At 36.6% G+C, this 25,550-nt stretch overlaps 1 protein-coding gene across 18 annotated transcripts in view; it reads right to left on the bottom strand.

Annotated features, from left to right (window-relative positions):
* LOC105492700 (methyl-CpG binding domain protein 5) overlaps positions 1 to 25,550 on the bottom strand; it is a 512,463-nt gene that overhangs the window by 390,783 nt on the left and 96,130 nt on the right. The window lies entirely within an intron of this gene.

The raw sequence follows: 25,550 nt of genomic DNA, 5'->3' as shown, positions 1-25,550 counted from the left end.
TCTAATTAAACTAAAGAGCTTCTGCAAAGCAAAAGAAACTATCGCCAGAGTGAACAGACAATGTACAGGATGGGAGAAAGTTTTGCAATCTACCCATCTGACAAGGTTTAATATCCAGAGTCTACAAGAAACTTAAACAAATTCAAAAGAAAAAAACAAACAACCCCATTAAAAAATGGGCAAAGGACATGAACAGACACTTCTCAAAAGAAGACATTCATGCAGCTAACACACATATGAAAAGAAGCTTATCATCACTGATCATTAGAGAAATGCAAATTAAAACCACAAAAATGAGACACCATCTCACACTAGTCAGAATGGTGATTATTAAAAACTCAAGAAACAACAGATGCTGGTGAGATTGTGCAGAAAAGGGAACTGTTTTACACTGTTGGTGGGAGTGTAAATTAGTTCAACCATTGTGAAAGACAGTGTGGGTGATTCCTCAAAGATTTAGAAGCAAATACCATTTGACCCAGGAATCCCATTACTGAGTGTATACCCAAAGGAACATAAATCATTCTGTTATAAAGATACATGCATGCGTATACACATTGGAGCACTATTCACAACAGCAAAGACATGGAATCAATCCAAATACCCATCAATGATAGACTAAATAAAGAAAATGTGGTACATATATACCATGGAACACGATGCAGGCATAAAAAGGAAGATCACATCCTTTGCAGGGACATGCATGGAGCTGGAAGCTGTTATCCTCAGCAAACTAATACAGGAAAAGAAAACCAAATACCACATGTTCTCACTTATAAATGGGAGCTGAATGATGAGAACACTTGGACACATGGCGGGAAGAGCACGTACTGCGGCCTGTCATGGGCTGGAGGGAGACAGAGCATCAGGAAGAATAGCTAGTGGATGCTGGGCTTAATACCTGGGTGATAGGATGATCTGTGCAGCAAACCACCATGGCACATGTTTACCTATGTAACAAACCTGCACATGCTGCGCAGGTACCCCAGAACTTGAAATAAAAGCTGAAGAAAATTGGGAGGCCAAGGTGGGCAGACCACAAGGTCAGGAGATCGAGACCATCCTGGTAACATGGTGAAACCCATCTCTACTAAAAATACAAAAATTAGCCAGGCGTGGTGGTGGGTGCCCATAGTCCCAGCCACTCAGGAGCCTGGGGCAGGAGAATCGCTTGAACCTGGGAGGCGGAGTTTGCAATGAGCTGAGATTACATCACCGCATCCAGCCTGGGCAACAGAGCGAGACTCCGTCTAAAAAAAAAAAAAAAGGAAATAAAGCTGAAGCCAAAAACCCAACAGTACTTTGTTACTAATAATTTACTGCTGAAGTTTGCAAAACATCTTACATATTTTTAATTTATAGAGATTCAACACTATCAGTATACTATGAATTATATTCTCTCTCAATAAAAGTGCATTGTGACATGCTTTTTTGGGTAAGCAGTGTGTTATACATATGACTACTATCTAACATGTTGGATAAGAGATTGCCAACTGCTTTTTAAGAATAAAGAGCCAGGGGAAAAAGATGGCATTACTGTCATTAATTCTATTCTTCAAATTGCCCAGATTAGGGGCTTCCTCTTAACACTGTAATTCATGAGATACCTCATCCTGAAAAATGTAAGTATAAACAAGGATTGCTTTCTTTTTCCCTTTTGGTGTGTATGGAGAATACGGAAGGGGAACACCTGGGAGAAAACACTCAGCATATACAGCAAATGCTGGAAGGTAATATCTAGCCATCTAATAACTAAAAATGTATTTCCTCATCCAAAATCTTTGGTAATCTTTCTTTTGTAAAGACACCTACTTTTTTGTTTGTTTGTTTGTTTGAGATGGAGTGTCCCTCTGTCACCCATGATGGAATAGAGTGGTGTGATCTTGGCTCACTGCAACATCTGCCTCCTGGGTTCAAGTGATACTCCTGCCTCAGCCTCCCCAAGTAGCTGGGACTACAGGCGCACGCCACCACGCCCAGCTAATTGTTTTTGTATTTTCAGTAGAAACCAGGTTTCACCATGTTGGCCAGGCTAGTCTCGAACTCTTGACCTCAGGTGATCTGCCTGCCTTGGCCTCCCAAAGGGCTGGGATTACAGGTGTGAACCACTGTGCCCGGCCTACTTCTTGACCTACAATTCTCCATGAAGCACTGGCTGGCTAGTAAACAGATCTCTTGAACACATCTTTATTTTATTAATAATTGCTGCTTCCTTTAAAGCAGGATTTTTAGAAAAGAAAGCATGTACTTATACTACCAATGTATTTTTCACTTCCTTCTAAGCTAGTCATGGGACTCTATAAATCTTTCTTTTTACTTTCCTTTTCAGCATAGCAAAGAACTTTTCATAGCCACCTTTAAAAAAATATTTAGAAACAAAACACTTTATAGCATGATTCATTCTTTCAATATTTATTGACCTATTAAGTGGCAGCCATAGCCCTTGTGTTAGCTACACAGTTCCAGACATCAAGGAAGCCTAGTAAGAGAGACAGAAAATTAAGTAATGCATTTGCACTACACAGTGGTAAGTATAAAAGGAGTTAAGCATAGAAAGCCATCAGGCTGTGCTGGAGAAACCAGAGAGGTTGTAGATAGTCTTCCAAGATGACACCAAAGATGAGCCCTGAAGTATGAATGGGAAAGTGAAAAACTGGGAAGGGCATTTCCAGCAAAGGGAATATCATAAGAATTTATATACCGAATTATATGTTTGTTATGATCATATTATCTTTCAGAAAGTCAACTAAGGTAATATGAGGAATAAATTTAAAAAGTAAAAAATGGTTTTAACCATGATTCCATTTTCATAATGTATATATAAAATAGCAATTTAGCTTATAAGCATTATATAAAATGAAACAAATACAACATTTGAGGTAGACAAAGAATGCTTACTAAACCATTTTTGGTAATAGTAAAAAGCTAAAAACAAAAACAAAACATAAGCCAAAAACCATAATAAAGAGAAAAATCCCTAGCTCCTAAATAAAGAACTGGTTACAAAAATTATGAAAGATTCATACAGAATAAAATACAGCAAAGAGAAAGAATTAACAACTATTTTCCTCACATCTAGATGCTGGAATGATTAAATACAACCTGAGTTCAGAGATGTCAAAACATGAAGAAAGTACCTCTTAGAATTGATGAAATACAGTAATTTTAGATATAACTAAATCTTACATTTAAAAAGTGTGTTCTAGAATAATAAATCAATATAAATAAATATATATGTATAATCCTGATCCCACTTTTATATACATTTTGTTTACATATATATCATGTATAGCTTATACTTATTTACCATATTTTATTTGATATATTATAAATATATGTACATATATTTTTATTCTTTATGTATAACTATTCCTTGATTCTCAAATCGTATTAAATACCAATCTTTCTGAAAAATTCCATTAAACTGAATATATACATCAATTGTAGGATACTCCAGATTTCAGAAATATGAAAATACAAAAAATTTTGCATCTTGAAATAGGGAAAATACAGTTATGCTTGTATATGCAAGAAAAAGGATTTAAAAAATATGCAGAAGAAATCTAACCTTAACACTCCAGGAACTTATTGAGGAGAGAGACACTTATTTTTCACTTTCTATCTTTTAAAACCCTCAGTAATTATTCTCCTTTTTTTGTTTTTTGAAAATGGGTCTTGCTCTGTCACCCAGGCTGGAGTGCAGTGCACAATGACAGCTCACTGCAATCTTGACTTACTGGTCTCAGGCAATCCTTCCACCTCAGTCTCAAGAGTAGCTGGGACCACAGACATGTGCTACCATTACTGGCTAACTTTTTAGATTTTTTTGTAGAGACAGGGTCTCCCTCTGTTGCCCAGGCAGGTCTTGAACTCTTGGGTCCAAGCAATCCTCTTGCCTTGGTCTACCGAAGTTCTGGGATTACAGGTATAAGCAAATGTGCCCAACCTTCACTGTTTTCTTGTTTGTTTGGTGTTTGTTTGGTTGGTTGGTTGTTTTTCGAGACAACTTTGCCCTGTCACCCATGCTGGAGTGCAACAGGCGATCTTAGCTCACTGCAACCTCTGCCTCCTGGGTTCAAACGATTCTTGTGCCTCAGTCTCCCAAGTAGCTGGGATTACAGGCTTGTTCTGCCACACCTGGCTAATTTTTGTATTTTTCAGTAGAGACGGGGTTCATCATGTTGGCCAGGCTGGTCTCGAACTCCTGCCCTCAAGTGATCCACCCGCCTTGGTCACCCAAAGTGCTGGATTACAGGTGTGAGCCACCGTGCCTGGCCTGCAGTAATTTTTTAACAACACAATGAGTTGTTCTTGAAATTAAAGTTTCTTTTTAAAAAATCACTACAGATATTTTTGTTAATTGCCATCACCACTGAAGTAATCTGTCCTTTGTCTTGTTCGATCCTTTGCTCTTCTGAGTTCCTGTTTTCCTATGTGTTCTATGGAATTTCCTTTACTGGACACTCTTCTACTCAATTTTACATATGTTGCTGCAAGTGTTAGATCTCAGCAGTCTTCTTCCTGCACAGATACTTAACTTTGGGGACTTCACCTATTTTAATAGTGTCAACTCATATCTATTCAGAATCTGTTCACTAATCCTAACCTCTCATGTATGAATATTAGAGGTAAATTTCCAGTTGTCTGGTGAACATTTCTAGGCAGATATCACATACTAAACACACAATGAACACATTCAAAACACAACCTATATTATCCATCCCCCATCCTACTTTGACCCTTGTTCTACATCTTGGTTAATAAAATCATAAATTTTCATGCTATAAATTTCAGAATCACCTGTGACTATATTTTTTACAAGGCTCTCAATCAACTCAGTCAACAGTTACCAAAAAATGTTTAATTTATGCCACCATTGTGGTATATTGTTTTCTAACATTTCCCCATCTTTCAAGGTCCCATACTTGGATTATAATAGCTTTCTAAATTATGTTTCTAATCTCTTCATGTCAATTCATATCATAGTCATTTTCTTAAAACATATATCTGTTCATGTGACATTTCTAACTTTAAAATTTGAAAAGTTTCCCATTATGATAGAGCTCAAACTCTTTTTAATAATTTCACAAATATTTAATAAGTACTCATTGTCAGGCCTCTGAGCCCAAGTCAAGTCATTGTATCCCCTGTGACTTGCACGTATATGCCCAGATGGCCTGAAGTAACTGAAGAATCACAAAAGAAGTGCAAATGCGCTGCCTTGCCTTAAATGATGACATTCCACCACAAAAGAAGTGAAAATGGCCGGTTCCTGCCTTAAGTGATGATATTATCTTGTGAAATTCCTTTTCCTGGCTCATCCAGGCTCAAAAAGCTCCCCCACTGAGCACCTTGTGACTCCCACTCCTGCCTGCCAGAGAACAACCCCCCTTTGACTGTAATTTTCCTTTACCTACCCAAATCCTATAAAACGGCCCCACCTTTATCTCCCTTAACTGACTCTCTTTTGGGACTCAGCCCACCTGCACCCAGGTGAAATAAACAGCCATGTTGCTCACACAAAGCCTGTTTGGTGGTCTCTTCACATGGACACGCATTACACTCATTGTGTGCCCACATATGTGATTAAACAGGAGAAAGACTTCAGAAAACCATTAGGATTGGAGGTAAAAGATAGGAAGAGCAGCACTTGGTGAGACTACAAAGTTACATGTTCTTAGCTCTAATTACATCCACCCAGCTCTTCATTGCTCAACCCAATCTGTCTATCCTCAGTCATTTCTGCCTTTAGCCAAGTCATTTGGCCTCATATATGGCCTCTCATTCACTATCCTATGTCCCTTACAAAAGAAGGCAGCAGTGAAAGTAAAATAAAATGTAGCTTTGAAGGTGATAAAGATGTCAAAGACTTAACTCTATAAAGTATTTCACAGTTTACAAAGGCTATTTTCACATCCACTGCATTTAACATATTCACTTATTCACTGTTTACTGGACATTTTGAATGCAACATAGCATAGTTTATTAACTACAGGCAAAAGACAGTCAACCTATTGAATGGGTAATGGTATCCGTTAGTTTCATCAAGCCACCTTGAGGAAAAAGTTAACAAAATAAAATACTTCATTTACGCCGTTTTTAGAACTTTAACAACTTTTGAAGAAAAGCATTCTAAAACATATCATGTATCTCCCTGCCTTCGTAAGTAGAGAGGCAAAGAATAATTTTAACTTTACCAGAAAACTCTAGTACATCTATTAAGATACACTCTCACATGTCATTTGTGTCTCATTTTTTAGATTCCTCTTTTAATTAAGGCCATCTCTTTTCTACCAAAACACTTCCACAAATCTCTATAATCAGGTATTTTTTCTAAACTTTTATATACCAGATAATTAGAATGTTAAAAGTCAATAAATTTAGGGAGGGTCTAAAGAGAAAGGGAACTGCTTTAACAAGAGTTTTGTGATAACTATGTGCAGGGCTCTGGACCTTTACGTTATTTTACCTCTGTATTAGGAGTTGTGCTCAAATGGTCACGTGCGCAAAAATTTATTTCTGACCAAAAATGTGGAGGTCAGTTAAATCTAGAGTTTTAAAAGAATGATTTAAAAATGGGATGCAAGTCTTATCAGATGATAGTAAATCATATGCAAGGGTTTCCATAATGTAAAGAAATTAACATGTTGAAACTGAGAGTTGACTCCAAAGAATCAAAAGAACTTCTTTTTAAAATTTCTTCTTAGACCTATATGTCTACATAACAATAGAAAATAAGAAAATATAATATCTGTCTCGTTTCTTTAACTTATATCCAAAGGAATTCTCTAAGCACAAAATAATTTTTTTAAAAACGTGGATAAAAAAGCCTACAAATGTAGTTCTTTCAGATTTTAGGGTCTCCTTAGTGAAACTAACCCCTCATGGCAGGATGTGTTGCTTTTCATATCCATTCATTCAGGTTCTCGAAGGAATCAGCTTAGCTAACTACATATCAAAACCAGGACGATGTCTCTCAAGCTTTTCAGATATGGTGTATGGCTTTTTAAAAGAAAAATTACCTGAAAAACTGAAGCTGCCTGTAAAAACAGGCAAGGTATAAAAACAAACCAAATTGACTTAAAAAGTTTCCAATAATTGAGTAATGGTTTCTTGAATCTTACATTACCTGCTTTTGTAGGTGCTAGATATGTAGCCATAGACAAGTTTGCTTGAATATTTTACTACTGAAATGCATACCATTGTAAAAAGAAAAAGAAAAACAAAACCAAATGATAGAAATAAAGCTTTAAATAAAATCTTACTTATTTTAGGCATGCCTTTGTAAAAAGGCTATACATTTGAAAAATATATTGGATGAAATCCATGCATAAATTATGCATATTCTTAATAACAATGCAGATATATTAGTACTAGCAAGGGTCAACTGCTACTCTAAATCTTTTCCTTGTAAATAGTTAAATCTTTACAAAACCTTAAGAGGTAGGCACTAAAATCAAACCCTGTTTTACAGATGAGGAAACTCAGATCGACAGAAGTTTAAGTTGTCCAATTTAACATAGCTAGAAAATGGATGCACCAGACTATGCTGCTAATAAAGTTGAAAGATATTTTGGTTACGTTAGTCTCCATCTGATCTGGATTCTAAAATATAAAATGTTGAATCCATTGTAAAAATGCAGTGAGTATTTTTAAATCAATAACTTAAACAGCATACCCAACAAACTAGGAACAGAAAGAAACTTCCTCAATCTGATAAAGGGCGTCTATGAAAAAGTCATAGCCATCATGCTTATTGATGAGGCACTACATGCTTTCTCTCTAAGATCAGAAACAAGACTTTCACCGTTTGTATTAAACATTGTACTGGAATTTCCAGAAAAGAAAATTAGGCAAGAAAAACAAATAGAAGACAGCCAGGTTTAAAAGGAATAATTAAATCAATCTTTATTTGTAGAGGACATGATTTATGTAGAGAAAATCATAAGAAATCAACAAAAAATCAATTAGAGGTAATAAACGAGTTCAGTAAGGTAGCAAGATTCAAGACCAATATACAAAAGTTAACAATATGTCAGCACACTAGCAATAAACAGTTGGACAGTGAAGTTAAGAAAATAATTCCATTTATAATAGCATGGAAAAGAAAATACTTATGAATAAATTTAACCAAAAGTGTTAGACTTACACTAAGAAAACTATAAAACATTTCTTTATGACATTAAAGAAAACCTAAATAAATGAAAAGACAAGTTACATTTCTGAATTAGAAGACTTAATATTGTTAAAATGTCAATAATCCCAAAACTGATTTACAGATTCAATGTAATCCCTATCAAAACTCAAGCTGGCGATTTTGCAGCTACTGACAAGCTGATTAGAATTTCACATGGAAATGCAGGAATAACCAAAACCATCTTAAAAAAGAGAAACAAAGTTAGAAAACTCAGGCTTTACCATTCAAAATGTGTACACGCCAGGTACGGGGGCTCACACCTGTAATCACACCTTTAGGAGGCCGAGGCAAAAGTATTGCCCGGGCCCAGGAGTTTGAGACCTGCCTGAGCAACATGGCAAAACTCCATCTCTAGAAATATAAAGATTAGCCAGGCATGATGGCATGTGCCTGTAGCCCCAGATACTTAGGGGGCTGAGATGAGAGGATAGCTTGAGCCCTGGAGATTGAGGCTGCAGTGAGCTGTCTTCGTGCCACTGCATTTGAGCATGTTTGAGCATGCATGAGAAAGTAAGACCCTGTCTCCAAAAAAAAAAATGGCAAATTACAAAGCTACAGTAATCAAGACAAGATGGCACTGGCATAGGGTACACATAAAGATTAATGGAACAGAGAGTCAGAAGTAAATCCTTGCCTTTGGACAAGGGTACTAAGAACATTCAATCAGAAGAATCACCTTCAATAAATGTTGCGGGGTAAAGTGGAGAGATACATGAAAAAGAATGACATTCGATCATTTCCTCACACCACACATAAAAAGTAACTCAAAATGAATCATATACCTTTATGTAAGAGCTACAACTATAAAATCTTAAAAGAAAACACAGGAATCAATCTCTGTGACCTTAGGTTAGCTAAAGAACTCTTTAGGTATGTCACTAAAAGCATAGATACCATCTCTTTAGGTATGTCACCAAAAGCATAGAATACCATCAAGAAGGTGAAAACCCATAGCATAAGAGAAAATATTTGTAAATCACATCAGATTAAAAACTTATAATCAACATACATAAATAACACTTAAAACTCAGTAATAAAAAGACAATTCAATTAAAACTTGCACAAAGGATTTAAATAGACATTTCTCCAAAGAAGTTATAAACGTGGCCTATAAGGACAGAAAAAGATGTTAAATATCATTAGTCATTAGGGAAATGTGAATCAAAACCACAATGAGATACCATTTCACATTCACTAAAATGGCTACAATTAAAAAAAATAGATAAAAATGTTGGTGAGAACATGAAGAAACTGGAACGTTCATCATGTTGTTTGAAATGTAAAATGGTACAGCTGCTTTTTGAAAATACTTTAGAAGTCCCTCAAAATGTTAAATATACATTTACCCAACAATTCCACTAATAAGTATATACCTGAGAGAAGTGAAAATATATCTCCACAAAAAGACTTCTACATAATATTCTCATCAGCATTACTCATAAAAGTAAAGGTGGAAACAACTCAAATGCCCATCAACTGATGGGTGAACAAAATGTGGTATATATTCATACAATGGAATATTATTTGTCAATAAAAAGTACTGAAGTTAGGAGATATACTAAAACATGGATAAACCATGAAAACTACACTAAATGAAAAAACCACTCACAAATCACCATATATTGTATGATTCCATTTGCATGAAATGTCAAGGATAGGCAAAACGATAGGGAAAGACAACAGATTAGTGATTGCCTAGAGCTGGCAGTAGGGTAAAAGGAGACTGGGGAGTGATTACTAATGGAAACACAGTTTTTGTGACAGGTAATACAAGCCAAAATGAGGAATTTTAATAGTGTTTTTTTTCTTTTTTTCACCCAGGCTGGAGTGTAGAGCCACAATCACAGTTCACTGTAACCTTGAACTCCTGGGCTCAAGAGATTCTCCTACCTCAGCCTCAAGAGTGGCTGGGACTAGAGGCATACACCACCATTGCAGACTAATTTAAAGAATATATATATATATATATATATTCTATGTTGCCCAGGCTGGTCTCAAACTCCTGGGCTTAAGCCATTCTCCATTCTCAGCCTCCTAAGTAGATGGGACTGCATGCATGAGTCACTGTGCCAGGCTAATAGTTATTCTTAATAATGTAATTGACTGGGGGGTGCGCCCAAGATGGCCGAACAGGAACAGATCCAGCCTCCAGCTCCCAGTGTGAGCGACACAGAAGACGGGCGGTTTCTGCATTTTCAACTGAGGTACCAGGTTCATCTCACTGGGGCACGTTGGACAGTTGGCGCTGGTTCGTGGGTGCAGCCCAACCAGCAAGAGCTGAAGCAGGGCAAAGCATCGCCTCACCTCGGAAGTGCAAGGGGGAAGGGAATTCCTTTTCCTACCCAAAGGAAAGTAAGACACACAACACCTGGAAAATCGGGTAACTCCCACCCTAATACTGCGCTTTACCAAGGGTCTTAGCAAACGGCACACTAGGAGATTATATCCCACGCCTGGTCTGGAGGGCCCCACGCCCACAGAGCCTCCCTCATTGCTAGCACAGCAGTCTGAGATCTAACTGCAAGGTGGCAGCGAGGCTGGGGGAGGGGCGCCCACCATTGCTGAGGTTTAAGTAGGTAAACAAACCTGCTGGGAAGCACGAATTGGTTGGAGCCCATCACAGCTCAAGGAGGCCGGCCTGCCTCTGTAGACTCCTCCTCTGAGGACAGGGCATAGTTAAACAAAAAACAGCAGAAACCTTGGCAGAGGTAAATGCCCCTGTCTGACAGCTTTGAAGAGAGCAGTGGATCTCTCAGCATGGAGGTTGAGATCTGAGAACAGGCAGACTGCCTTCTCAAGTGGGTCCCTGACCCCTGAGTAGCCTAACTGGGAGACATCCCCCACTAGGTGCAGACCGACACCTCACACCTCACATGGTGGGGTACACCCCTGAGACGAAGCTTCCAGAGCAAGAATCAGACAGCAACACTCCATGTCCAGCAATATCTTCTATAGCCTCCGCTGCTGATACCCAGGCAAATAGGGTCTGGAATGGACCTCAAGCAAACACCAACACACCTACAGTCGAGGGCCCTGACTATTAGAAGGAAAACTAACAAACAGAAAGGACATCCACACCAAAACCCCATCAGTATGTCACCATCATCAAAGACCAAAGGCAGATAAAACCACAAAGATGGGAAAAAAGCAGTGCAGAAAAGCTGGAAATTCAAAAAGTCAGAGTGCATCTCCCCCTCCAAAGGAGAGCAATGGAACAAAGCTGGAAGGAGAATGACTTTGACGAGCTGAGAAAAGAAGGCTTCAGTTGATCAAACTTCTCAGAGTTAAAAGGGGAACTACATAACCAGCTCAAATAAACTAAAAAACCATGAAAAAAGAATGGATGAATAGATAACTAGAATAACCAATGCAGAGAAGACCTTAAAAGAACTGATAGAGATGAAAACCACAACACGAGAACTATGTGACAAATGCACAAGCTTCAGTAACCAACTCGATCAACTGGAAGAAAGAGTATCAGCGAATGAAGATCAAATGAATGAAATGAAGCGAGAAGAGAAGTGTAGAGAAAAAACAGTAAAAAGAAATGAACAAAGCCTCCAAGAAGTATGGGGTTATGTGAAAAGACCAAATCTACGTCTGATTGGTGTGCCTGAAAGTGATGGGGAAAAGGGAACCAAGTACGAAAATGCTCTGCAGGATATCATCCAGGAGAACTTCCCCAACCTAGTAAGGCAGGCCAACATTCAAATTCAGGAAATACAGAGAACGTCACAAAGATACTCCTCGAGAAGCACAACTCCAAGACACATAATTGTCAGATTCACCAAAGTTGAAATAAAGGAAAAAATGTTAAGGGCAGCCAGAGAGAAAGGTCGGGTAACACACAAAGGGAAGCCCATCAGACTAACAGCAGATCTCTCGGCAGAAACTCTCCAAGCCACTCTCCAAGCCAGAAGAGAGTGGGGGCCAATATTCAACATTCTTAAAGAAAAGAATTTTCAACCCAGAATTTCATATCCAGCCAAACTCAGTTTCATAAGTGAAAGAGAAATAAAATCCTTTTATTTTATTTCTCAGCAAATGCTGAGAGATTTTGTCACTACCAGCCCTGCCCTAAAAGAGATCCTGAAGGAAACATTAAACATGGAAAGGAACAACAGGTACCAGCCATTGCAAAAACATGTCAAAATGTAAAATTCATCAATGCTAGGAAGAAACTGCATCAACGAGCAAGCAAAATAACTAGCTATTATCATAATGACTGGATCAAGTTCACACATAACAATATTAACCTTAAATGTAAATGGACTATATGGTCCAATTAAAAGACACAGACTGGCAAATTGGATAAAGAGTCAAGACCCATCAGTTTGCCGTATTCAGGAGACCCATCTCATATGTGGAGACACACATAGGCTCAAAATAAACAGATGGAGAAAGATCTACTAAGCAAATGGACAAAAAAAAAAAAAAAAAGCAGGGGTTGCAATCCTCGTCTCTGATAAAACAGACTTTAAACTATCAAAGATGAAAACAGACAAAGAAGGCCATTACATAATGGTAAAGGGATCAATTCATCAGGAAGAGCTAACTATCCTAAATATATATGCACCCAATAGAGGAGCACCCAGATTCATAAAGCAAGTCCTTAGAGACTTACAAACAGACTTAGACTGCCATAAAATAATAATGGGAGATTTTAACACCCCACTATCAACATTAGACAGATCAATGAGACAGAAAGTTAACAAGGATATCCAGGATTTGAACTGAACTCTGCACTAAGCAGACCTAATAGACATCTACAGAACTCTCCATGCCAAATCAACAGAATATACATCCTTCTCAGCACCACATTGCACTTATTCCAAAATTCACCATATAGTTGGAAGTAAAGCACTCCTCAGCAAATGTGAAAGAACAGAAATTATAACAAACTGTCTCTTGGACTACAGTGCAATTAAACTAGAACTCAGGACTAAGAAATTCAATAAAAATCACTCAACCACATCGAAACTAAACAACTTGCTCCTGAATGACTACTGGGTACATAACGAAATGAAGGCAGAAATAAAGATATCCTTTGAAACCAATGAGAACAAAGATACAACATACCAGAATCTCTGGGACACATTTAAAGCAGTGTGTAGAGGGAAATTTAGAGCACTAAATGCCCACAAGAGAAAGCAGGAAAGATCTAAAATTGATACCCTAACATCACAATTAAAAGAACTAGAGAAGCAAGAGCAAACACTTCCAAAAGCTAGCAGAAGGCAAGAAATAGCTAAGATCAGAGCAGAACTGAAGGAGATAGAGACACAAAAAACCCTCCAAAAAATCAATGAATCCAGGAGCTGGGTTTTTGAAACGATCAACAAAATGAATAGACTGGTAACAACACTAATAAAGAAGAAAAGAGAGTAGAATCAAATAGATGCAATAAAAAATGATAAAGGGGATATCACCACTGACCCCACAGAAATACAAACTACCATCAGAGAATACTATAAACACCTCTACGCAAATAAAGTAGAAAACCTAGAAGAAATGGATAATTTCCTGGACACTTACACTCTCCCAAGACTAAACCAGGAAGAAGTTGAATCCCTGAATAGACCAAGAGCAGGCTCTGAAATTGAGGCAATAATTAATAGCCTACCAACCAAAAAAAGTCCAGGACCAGACGGATTCACAGTCAAATTCTACCAGTGGTACAAGGAGGAGTTGGTACCATTCCTTCTGAAACTATTCCAATCAATAGAAAAAGAGGGAATCCTCCCTAATTCATTTTATGAGGCCAACATCATCCTGATCCAAAGCCTGACAGAGATACAACAAAAAAAGAGAATTTTAGACCAATATCCCTGATGAACATCGATGCAAAAATTCTCAATAAAATACTGGCAAACCGAATCCGGCAGCACATCAAAAAGCTTATCCAACTTGATCAAGAGGGCTTCATCTGTGGAATGCAAGGCTGGTTCAACATATGTAAATCAATAAACATAATCATATTTGTTTATGTTTAAATAATATATAAACATACCTAAACAGAACCAAAGACAAAAACCACATGATTATCTAAATAGATGCAGAAAAGGCCTTTGACAAAATTCAACAGCCTTTCATGCTAAAAACTCTCAATAAATTCGGTATTGATGGAATGTATCTGAAAATAATAAGAGCTATTTATGACAAACGCACAGCCAATATCATACTGAATGGGCAAACACTGAAAGCATTCCCTTTGAAAACTGGCACAAGACAGGGATGCTCTCTCTCAGAAGTCCTACTCAACATAGTGTTGGAAGTTCCGGCTAGGGCAATCAGGCAAGAGAAAGAAATAAAGGGTATTCAGTTAGGAAAAGAAGAAGTCAAATTGTCCCTGTTTCCAAATGACATGATTCTATAAACAGAAAACCCCATTGTCTCAGCCCAAAATCTCCTTAAGCTGATAAGAAACTTCAGCAAAGTCTCAGGATACAAAATCAATGTGCAAAATCACAAGCATTCTTATACACCAGTAACAGACAAACAGAGAGCCAAATCATGAATGAACTCCCATTCACAATAGCTTCAAACAGAATAAAATACCTAGGAATCCAACTTACAAGGGATGTGAAGGACCTCTTCAAGGAGAACCACAAATCACTGCTCAGGGAAATAAAAGAGGACACAAACAAATGGAAGAACATACCATGCTCATAGATAGGAAGAATCATATTGTGAAAATGGCCATACTGCCCAAGGTAATTTACAGATTCAATACCATCCCCATCAAGCTACCAATGAGTTTCTTCACAGAATTGGAAAAAACTGCTTTAAAGTTCATATGGAAGCAAAAAAAAACCCGCATTGCCAGGACAATCCTAAGGCAAAAGAACAAAGCTGGAGGCATCACGCTACCTGACTTCAAACTATACTACAAGGTTACAGTAACCAAAACAGCATGGTGCTGGTACCGAAATAGAGATATAGACCAATGGAACAGAACAGAGCCTGCAGAAATAATACCACACATCTATAGCCATCTGATCTTTGACAAACCTGACAAAAACAAGAAATGGGGAAAGGATTCCCTATTTAATAAATGGTGCTGGGAAAATTGGCTAGCCGTAAGTAGAAAGCTGAAACTGAATCCTTTCCTTACTCCTTATGCTAAAAATTAATTCAAGATGGATTAGAGACTTAAATGTTAGACCTAATACCATAAAAACCTAGAATAAAACCAAGGCAATACCATTCAGGACGTAGGCATGGGCAAGAACTTCATGTCTAAAACACCAAAAGCAACAGCAACAAAAGCCAAAATTGACAAATGGGATCTAATTAAACTAAAGAGCTTCTGCACAGCAAAAGAAACTACTGTCAGAGTGAACAGGCAACCTATAGAATGGGAGAAAATTTTTGCAGTCTACTCATCTGACAAAGGGCTAATATCTGGAACCTATAAAGAATTCAATCAAATTTATAAGAAAAAAACAAACAACCCCATCAAAAAGTGGGCAAAGGATATGAACAGACACTTCTCAAAAGAAAACATTCATACAGCCAACAGACACATGAAAAAATGCTCATAATCACTCACCATCAGAGAAATGCAAATCAAAACCACAATGAGATACCATCTCACACCAGTTAGAATGGCAATCATTAAAAAATCAGGAAACAACAGGTGCTGGAGAGGATGTGGAGAAATAGGAACACTTTTACATTGTTGGTGGGACTGTAAACTAGTTCAACCATTGTGGAAAACAGTGTGGCGATTCCTCAAGGATCTCAAACTAGAAATATCATTTGACCCAGCCATCTCATTACTGAGGATATACCCAAAGGATTATAAGTCATGCTGCTATAAAGACACATGCACACGTATGTTTATTGCGGCACTATTCACAATAGCAAAGACTTGGAATCAACCCAAATGTCCATCAGTGACAGACTGGATTAAGAAAATGTGGCACATATACAACATGGAATACTATGCAGCCATAAAGATGGCTGAATTCATATCCTTTGTAGGGACATGGATGCAGCTGGAAACCATCATTCTCAGAGAACTATCGCAAGAACAGAAAACCAAACACCGTAAGTTCTCACTCATAGGTGGGAATTGAACAATGAGATCACTTGGACACAGGAAGGGGAACATCACACACCAGGGCCTATTGTGGGGAGAGGGGACGGGGGAGGGGGGAGGGATAGCATTAGGAGATATACCTAATGTAAATGACGAGTTTATGGGTGCAGCACACCAACATGGCACAGGTATACATACGTAACAAACCTTCACGTTGTGCACATGTACCCTAGATCTCAAAGTGTAATAAAAAATGAAAAATAAAAAAATAAAGTAATTGACTTACAGCAATAAGCTACTATGGCAAATTAATTCATCTTTGTAATTTGGAGGGCACATTTTGACACTAACTTATTTGGCAGAATGAGACTCTGTCGTTCATCATTGTAGTCAGTTCATGAGAACATGATTACAGATATTCTCTCATTCTCTGTTAATATTTACTACTTACCAACTATGAGCTTGGCACTGTGATAAGTTCTGGGTAATGGTGGTGACCATTCTTTAGGGGCTATAGTGGAATACTGGTAATGCCTACTCTAGTAAGGCACAGGAGAAGATGCTTTATTATGCTTTGTAGTGCAGATTTCCAGGACTCAGCCAAAACTTTTACCCCATGTGCTGGAGTTTTTTTTTTTATTGAAGATGATACTGTAAGCATACATTTTTAACTCAGCCAGTTTAGGTCTTACTCTAGCTATCAGACTTTGAGCAAGTGACCTAAATCTCTTTGTCTCAGTTTCTACAGTTGTAAAATGGGGATAATAATATGTACTATGTTGGATTCCTACAAGAATTAAATGAGATAATCCATTGAAGGCGTATAGATTATTGTCTGCCATGTAGTTAAGTACTTAATAAACATAATAATGATAATTATGATGAGAGAAATGGTATTATGGGAAATTATTTGTTAGTTATATGTTTATCCACCTTTTAGATACTGTTTTTAAATAAACTTTTACCACCAGAAACTCAAATTACTGTAATTATCTATATTAAAGCAAAAGATATAAAATAACAAGGAATGACTGATCTATCTTAACATATAGAAAAGGAATGAACTTCCATTTTACCAGTTCATCACACACTTAATCAGTAGTTAAAACCACTGTTCCCTAGCCCACTCCTGCCAGGGAACCCCTGCAATCAGACCTACCTAGGTGTTGTGGAAGGGCAAGAAAGCAAACAATACTATTAGTGGAGACTTACATGAATAAGGATTACCAGATATAAAAGTAGAATCAGCAGCTAAGAAGAGAAAGATCAATGTGAGCAATCAGTATAAATGGTATCCAATGAAGAGAGATACTGCAAGAATCAGGAGAGGTGACTGAAATTTTCTAACTTCGTTTTCAGTTATATGGAGAGGAATTTTGTCAATAAAACCGAACTATACTACCAAAGCAAAGGAGCAATCAATAATAAAACAACCAAAAAAAGTTGAATTAATCTACACACCCACCCTGGTACATGAAATTTAGAATTCCTCCACATCCTGAAGTATAATTATTTTTAAGCTCAGTTAATCTGAGAAGCAACAGATGAATCCTGTTGTTTGTTACTTAGAATTCTTAGATGCTTAGTTTTCACATGTTTGTTGTTGGCAGAAAGCAATAGTAAGATTCTGAGGTCTGGCAGGACGTTTCAGCATCATGCCGGACTCAGGAATTCTTTGTTGAGGGGCAATCCTGTGCACTACAGGACTCTGGCAGACATCTCTGGCTTCTGAGCAATGAATACCAGTAGTGACTTCTCAGTCATGGTGATAATCTATACAGAACCCTATAATTTTCAATATGTCTCTTGGTGGAGAGAAGAAGGAACACTACTGGCCACGTTAAAAAACATGTAGGTAAATGTAAATATTTAAATGTAGAAAATGGGGCCAGGTGCAGTGGCTAATGCCTGTAATCTCAGCACTTTGGGAGGTTGAGGCAGGCGGATGGCTTGAGCCTAGGAGTTTGGGACCAGCCTGGTCAACATGGCAAAATTCCACCTCTACAAAAAAATACAAAAAAGTTAGCTGGGTGTGGTGGCATCCACTTGTAGTCCCAGCTACTTGGGAGGCTGAGGTAGGAGGATAACCTGAGCCTGGAGAGGTCAAGGTTGCAGTGAGCCATGATTATGCCACTGCACTCCAGCCTAGGCGACAGTGAGACCCTGTCTCAAATCAATGAATAAATGTAAAAAATAAAAATGATGTCAAGGTTGCAGTAAGCCATGATTATGCCACTGCACTCCAGCCTAGGTGACAGTGAGACCCTGTCTCAAATCAATGAATAAATGTAAAAATAAAAATGATGTCAAGGTTGCAGTGAGCCATGATTATGCCATTGCACTCCAGCCTAGGTGACAGTGAGACCCTGTCTCAAATCAATGAATAAATGTAAAAATAAAAATGATGTCAAGGTTGCAGTGAGCCATGATTATGCCATTGCACTCCAGCCTAGGCGACAGTGAGACCCTGTCTCAAATCAATGAATAAATGTACAAAATGAAAGTGATAAGATCTCTGGAACAGAACACAGAAAGATATTTTATAATACTGCAGTAGAGGTGTTCTTTGTTAACATGACACAAAGGCAAAAAACCATGAAAGACTGACACATTTGAGTAAACAAAAATACGAAATGTAAATGCAGCAAAAGATAAGATAAATTAGGAAAAATACTTATAGCTCACAAAATAGTAACTATTCTTAGTATGCAAAATTCTCCTATAATCAATAAAAAACATAAATTATCCAAAAGAAAATGAGAGAAATAAATAGAAAATTCACTAAAGGAGGAAATTCCTAACAATAGGGAATATTTTAGTATTTCTTATGTGCCAGGTACCCATACTGAATACCTTACATGCATTTTCTTGTTAAAAAAGAATACAGAATTCTCAACAATTCTGTAAAGTGACTTCGAGAATCATATCAATTTTATAGTGAGGTTAATTAGCTTGTCTAAATTACACAGCATGTCGGCAGCGAAGCCTGGGATGCAAGCTCTCTTAGCAGAGATCAGAATCTTATCACTGCTCAACAATAACAATTCCACCATTGCAGAAATATTTATTTTGTGAAAATAATAATAAAGCACACAGATGTCTGTATATGATAATCAATACACCCATTATTTGTAACAAAGAAAAATGAAAAATGATCCAAACGATTATCATTAGGAAATAAATCTATATGTAGTAATGTGACAAGATGTTACCAGTATATTGGTAGATATTTAAAAAGCAACTTATAGAGAGGGATTAGAGTATGATCCCACTTATATAAATTTTAAAAATTAAATATACATAATTGTATATACGTATGTATATATGGATACTTTATACATATGCATACACATATATATACATACACACAAACTTAACAGTACTTATCTATAAGGAGTACTGCTACAGGTGGGAATTATTATTCTCTGTTGTTTTATATTTGTATACTAGTAGACTTGTTTTTCAACGTACACATTATTTTCATTATTAGAATAAAAAATAAAGACTTTACAATTTAAGAAAAAAGAAGGGGAAACTACATTAATCAAACCTATCTTATAGTTCATAGTTTTTATATATCGGTAAAATATCCTGTGCTGTTACAAAAGTCTTCCTTTCAATTTATACTGGTAATTCCTAATATGTTATTTCTAATGATAGCACACAGTAAGTAACTTATTCTCACCTCCAGACCTTCCATCAACAATTTTTCAGCATGCTGAGAGGTTATCTGGAATTCTCAGGCAGTATTTAAACCAGCCACATTCCTGACTGGTTTTCTCTAACAATTAAATTAAACCATTTTGGTATAGAGTCCTTAAGAGAAAGTAGTTCAGCACTACGTATCAAAAACTTTAAAATTGGAATGCTCTTTTTTTTTTTTTTTTTTTTTTTGAGATGGAGTCTCACTCTATTGCCCAGGCTAGAGTGCAGTGGTGTAATCTCAGCTCACTGCAACCTCTGCCTCCCAGGTTCAAGTGATTCTCCTGTCTCAGCCTCGTGAGTAGCAGGGATTACAGGCACACACCACCACACCCGGCTAATTTCTGTAGTTTTAGTAGAGACGGGGTTTCACCATGTTGGCCAGGCTGGTCTCAAACTCCTGACCTTGTGATCTCGCTTGCCTTGGCCTCCCAAAAGTGCTGGGATTACAGGTGTGAGCCACCACGCCTGGCCATGGGAATACTCTTTACCTAGCAATTGTATTTTTTATTCAAAAGAAATTGTGTCCAAAGATTTATTTCATCAATGTAATCAGAGCACTAGTATATAAAATATTTGAACCAATAATGGGAAGCTGTTTAAATAATCATAGAAAAACTACACAATATTATACAGCCAATAACAGTGCAGAAGAAAATTAAATGACCTAGAAAGATGTTCACAATATACTGTTGATGAAAAGAATCAGGTAACAATATAACATAAACTAATTTAAAAAATCCCTCAAAAATCTGGAAGAATGAGGGCTAAAATGATTATCTCTGTACGTGATTTTTATTTCCTTTTTCTTCTATGTTTCCTAAAAAAGACATTACTTTGTAACAGAAAATTAGTTTAAAAATATAAAAGAATCAAATTTGTGTGTTATGTTAACCACTTAGTAGACATAGTTCAGATTATTTACAAAGAAGAAAAAATGGAGTTGAAAGGCAAAGTGATGGGCACATCATTTTCCAGTTTCACCATTCTGTCCTACTGATTAACTTTTCCTAGCAGCTGCTTTCATGCTGAAAATTAGCTGTTTATAACAGATTAAGGTATATTGAGACTACTCACATTCCTCTTGAACAGAAGAAGCAATGAAGTGATTTCTCTACACACGTTATTTTAAGCTCCTCTATCTTCTAGTCCTCCAACAAAACTGGGGATGTCAACGGCATTTTAGTGAGCAAGATTAGAAGCTGTTAATAGTAAATGCCAAAAATATCAATAGTGTAAGTTAGAGAGCAAGTACTATTTAAAAAATAAGTTTTTCACAAGGTAATATTCCCAGGAGATGAAACACAATGCACCTAACATTACGCAAAAGTTTAACTTTATGAACAAAAGGGAAGCATCGATCACTAGAAAATAGAATGAATTATTACAAAGGGTAAGAAGAAACTGCAGGTCATACCACCTATTTATAACGCCAACTGCACCTCAAGTATTAGGCGTTTGTGTGATAAAAGCAACAAGGTTTTAGCTATAGCTTCTGAGTGAACAGCTGTAGAAGCCATATAATAATGAGGGACATGGCTGACTCACTGTATGCAAAAGTAGAATATTGGTGATTGCTGTCTGAGTAACTGGTCTAATGTGATATTTATTTATTTAAGAAACAGGGTCTTGCTTTGTTGCCCAAGCTGGTCTCGAACTCAAACTCAAACTCCTGGCTTTAAGCAATCCTCCTCCTTCAGCTTTTCAAAGTACTGGTCACAGGCATGAGCCACCATCCCTGGCCAATGAGATTTTTAGATGATCAAACAGGGAGTTTTAGAAGTAGTAAGTGCCAGAACGGGACTCCTGGGATTTCTGAGTCCAGATTGAATTTTTTTTTTTTTTCCAATTTCAGCACCATAGTAGACCAAATGAGATGGACAAGCCATTAACAGAATATGGTGGGAATTAGATTTAAATAAAATATAAGTATAATTGGGTAACAAATGAGATAATGACTCAACAATAAGCATTTAAAATTAAATTTGTTGAGAGAAGAAATAGCACCTAAGACTATTTTTATTAAGTAGGGTAAACCATGAACTGCAAAGGGGCTCATGTGATAATTCCTCATGCTTGTTTTATTTTGCAAAGTGTTAAAATTCATAAAGACATTCATTTTGCACCAAGTAGAAAGTATTTGGTACAAAGGTTTGTTAGGCCATTTTAGGAAAACACTTTAAGAAATCTTATAAATGGTATAATTTTATAGAGAAAAACAGAGCATTTTAGTTTAGGATATTTATGACAGACCAGAACTACTAATAAAATATACATATGCTGAGGAGATTCCTTGGGAAATAGGATTTTAGTAAATACCCTAAATGTTCTCAAAAACGCATGTGTGTACACAAACACATATTCACATAATTTCTTATATAGGCTAGGAAAACCATAAATTCTCTGAAAATTTTCAAACCTAAGAAAAGTTCCAATAACAGTATTCCCATAGAACATTTATCTTTCATCTCGTTTAAGCAATTTCTAGGCTCTTGTCACATTTGCCTTCCCTTATTTCTGGGTATGTGTTTGTGTATATGTACAGTTGCTGCTCCTTTTCCATGGTTTCAGTTCCCTGAAGTCAACTGCAGCCCCAAAATAGGTGAGTACAGTTCAATAATATATTTTCAGAGAGAGACCACATTCATATTACTTTTATAACAGCATATTGTTATAATTTTTCTATTTTACCATTATTTGTGTTAATCTCTTACTGTCTCTAATTTATAAATTAAACTTATCATAGGTATATACATATAGAAAAAACATAGTATATATAGGGTTCGGAACTATCAGTGGTTTCAGGCATCCACTGGGACCTTGGAACTTATCCCCCACAGACAAAGTGGGACTACTGTGTATCTGTATATATACCTATAATTTTTGCTGAACCATTTGAGAATTAGTTGCATGCACCATGAAAATATATACTTCAGTAGATATCTCCTAAGAACAATGATATTCTCATATATGATAGTGATAATATAATGATAAATTGAGGACATTTAACATTTATGTTTAATGTGATATAATCTATAATCTATATTTGCATTTTCCATTTGCCTGCAAAGTGTCCTAGACAATCTTTTGTTGTTTCTGCTTTTTTTCCCTTTCAATTTAGAATTAATTCACTCTCATTCTCCTTTCACCTACAGCAACTCTACAATCTTGTTTGGTTTTTCACATCACTAACATTTTGGAAGAGTGCAGGTCAGTTGTTTTGCAGACTGTTCCTCAATTTGAATGTGTCTGGTCAATTCCCCATGGTTAGACTTAGGTTAAACATTATTGGCAGGAACAAAAGTGGCATCTTTTTCTTCTGGAGTTTACCATAGTTGAAGGCACAGGATATCAGGCTGTGCTTTACTGGTGCTGTGAAATTTAATCTTTTGGCTAAGACAATATCTGCCAGATTTCTCCATTTTAAAGGTATCTTTTCCTTTTCAATTAGTAAGTATATTCCAGAGGGAATCCCCTTTAAACTAGCTTCTGAGTCCTTTGGACATGTCTCCTCAGTTTTTGAGCATGTCATCACATTAAAAAATAATGAACTAATTGAAAACCGAAGTCAATATATCCCCCAATTAAATCTGGAGAATAGAATAAACTTCAAAAAAATTTTAAAATAAAAATCTCATAGAAATAAGAAACTGTGTTGTATCCAGGAAACAAGAATCAGAAGCTATAGAAATGAAACTCTCAGAGAACAAGAAAGATTCACGAGAAATGATAAAAATAGCATAAATTTATAAAAAGAGGGTTAGAAGACAAAGCTAAAGAAGTCTCTTACAGGGTAGAACTAAATGATAGAGAAATTAACTACAGGGGGGAAAAAAAGGTAAGACAATTAGAGGACCAGCCTGAGAGGGCCAGCATCCAAATAAGATGAGAGTTAAAAAACAATCCTGCAGCAACATCACCACAAACAAAATGAGAAGACAAGAAAGTATAAAAAAACAAACAAAACATGAACAATTCCCCAATGGAAGAAGTTTACTTAATTTGTAGGGCAAAGGATGAAAACAGAAAAAACAAGGTTTATCATTATGAAAGAATAGAACACTAAGGAAAAAGATCTTAAAAGCTTCTAGAGATTCAACAGGAGAGCTCTGATGCACAAGATGAGAATCTGAAAGGTATCAGTATTAATAACAATACTCTAAAGGAAAAGACAAGTCTTAAAAATTCTGAAATACAGATGAGAACCCGAAAAGAGAATTAATGCAAACTAACTCTCATTCCTGATCACACTGCCTGTCGACATTCACAAAACAGTTTTAGAAACACTACCAGAAAAGATTTAGACAAATCAAGAAACAGTACGACAAACCTAGACTGAATTCTGGCTCACCCTCTCACTAGGTCTAATCAATCGCTTGCATCTTTGAATCTCAGTGTCATCATTTTTAATAAGAGGCTAATAATACCTAACTCATAGAATTATTCCAAGAATTAAATGTGATAACTTTTGTGGGGCAACAAAAAGGTACTTAGTAAATTGTAACTGTTACTATTATCTTCAGAATTATTTTAATTGATACACTATTCATCGTAAATGACAACAAAGTAAATATTTAAACCAGTAGTGAAAATATATTAACTTTAGTACTTTAAGAAATAGAGTATGGCCCAGGCGCGGTGGCTCAAACCTGTAATTCCAGCACTTTGGGAGGCCGAGACGGGCCGATCACGAGGTCAGGAGATCCAGACCATCCTGGCTAACACACTGAAACCCCGTCTCTACTAAAAAATACAAAAAACTAGCCAGGCGTGGTGGCGGGCGCCTATAGTCCCAGTTACTCAGGAGGCTGAGGCAGGAGAATGGCATAAACCTTGCGGCGGAGCTTGCAGTGAGCTGAGATCCGGCCACTGCACCCCAGCCTGGGCGACAGAGCGAGACTCCGTCTCAAAAAAAAAAAAAAAAAGAAATAGAGTATGATATGGTCATCGGGGGATAATTCCAAAACCACGAAGAAACATGGAAAAGTACTTAGAACATGCCAACAAAGTGGCAGATTATAAAATATAGATACAAAATAATTTTATCTATATAACTTATTGAGGAATTTATTAAATGGCATATTATCTATTTTTAATAATGTTCAGATCATTGTAGAAAATACAAATAAGCAAAATGAGAATGTTTTGAAAATCATCCCAAGCCACCGTCCCAAGAGTTGTTACTTGTAACCATTTAAAAACCTACAGCTTTATTGAGTTCTAATTGATACACACAAAACTGCACATTTTAAATGCACACAGTTTGATGAGCTTGGATACTTTAAACTCTTTGATTATGGTTATATATAATCATTGTTTAAAAAAAAATTTTGAGCATTTGTATATTTTCATTTGTAATCATCTCTTTTCCTAGTAGACAAATTATCATGAACTTTCTTTCATGGCATACCTATCCTTCAAAGACATCTTTTAAAATTGCTATATATCATGGCTATTTAACAGTCAAATCAACCCATTCTTGTATGATGAAATAATTATGTTTCTAATATTCTAATTTTCTATAAAGTGATGCAATGACCATACTGTGGTTAAAGCTTTGTACATATCTTTATTTATTTTTATAAATTATTAGATTTGAAATTTATG

The sequence above is a fragment of the Macaca nemestrina genome, chromosome 11, assembly GCF_043159975.1.
Source record: "Macaca nemestrina isolate mMacNem1 chromosome 11, mMacNem.hap1, whole genome shotgun sequence".
In the NCBI taxonomy this organism is placed as follows: Eukaryota; Metazoa; Chordata; class Mammalia; order Primates; family Cercopithecidae; genus Macaca; species Macaca nemestrina.
Note: the sequence above shows the minus strand (reverse complement) of the source record. Positions and strands in the feature narration are given on the sequence as shown.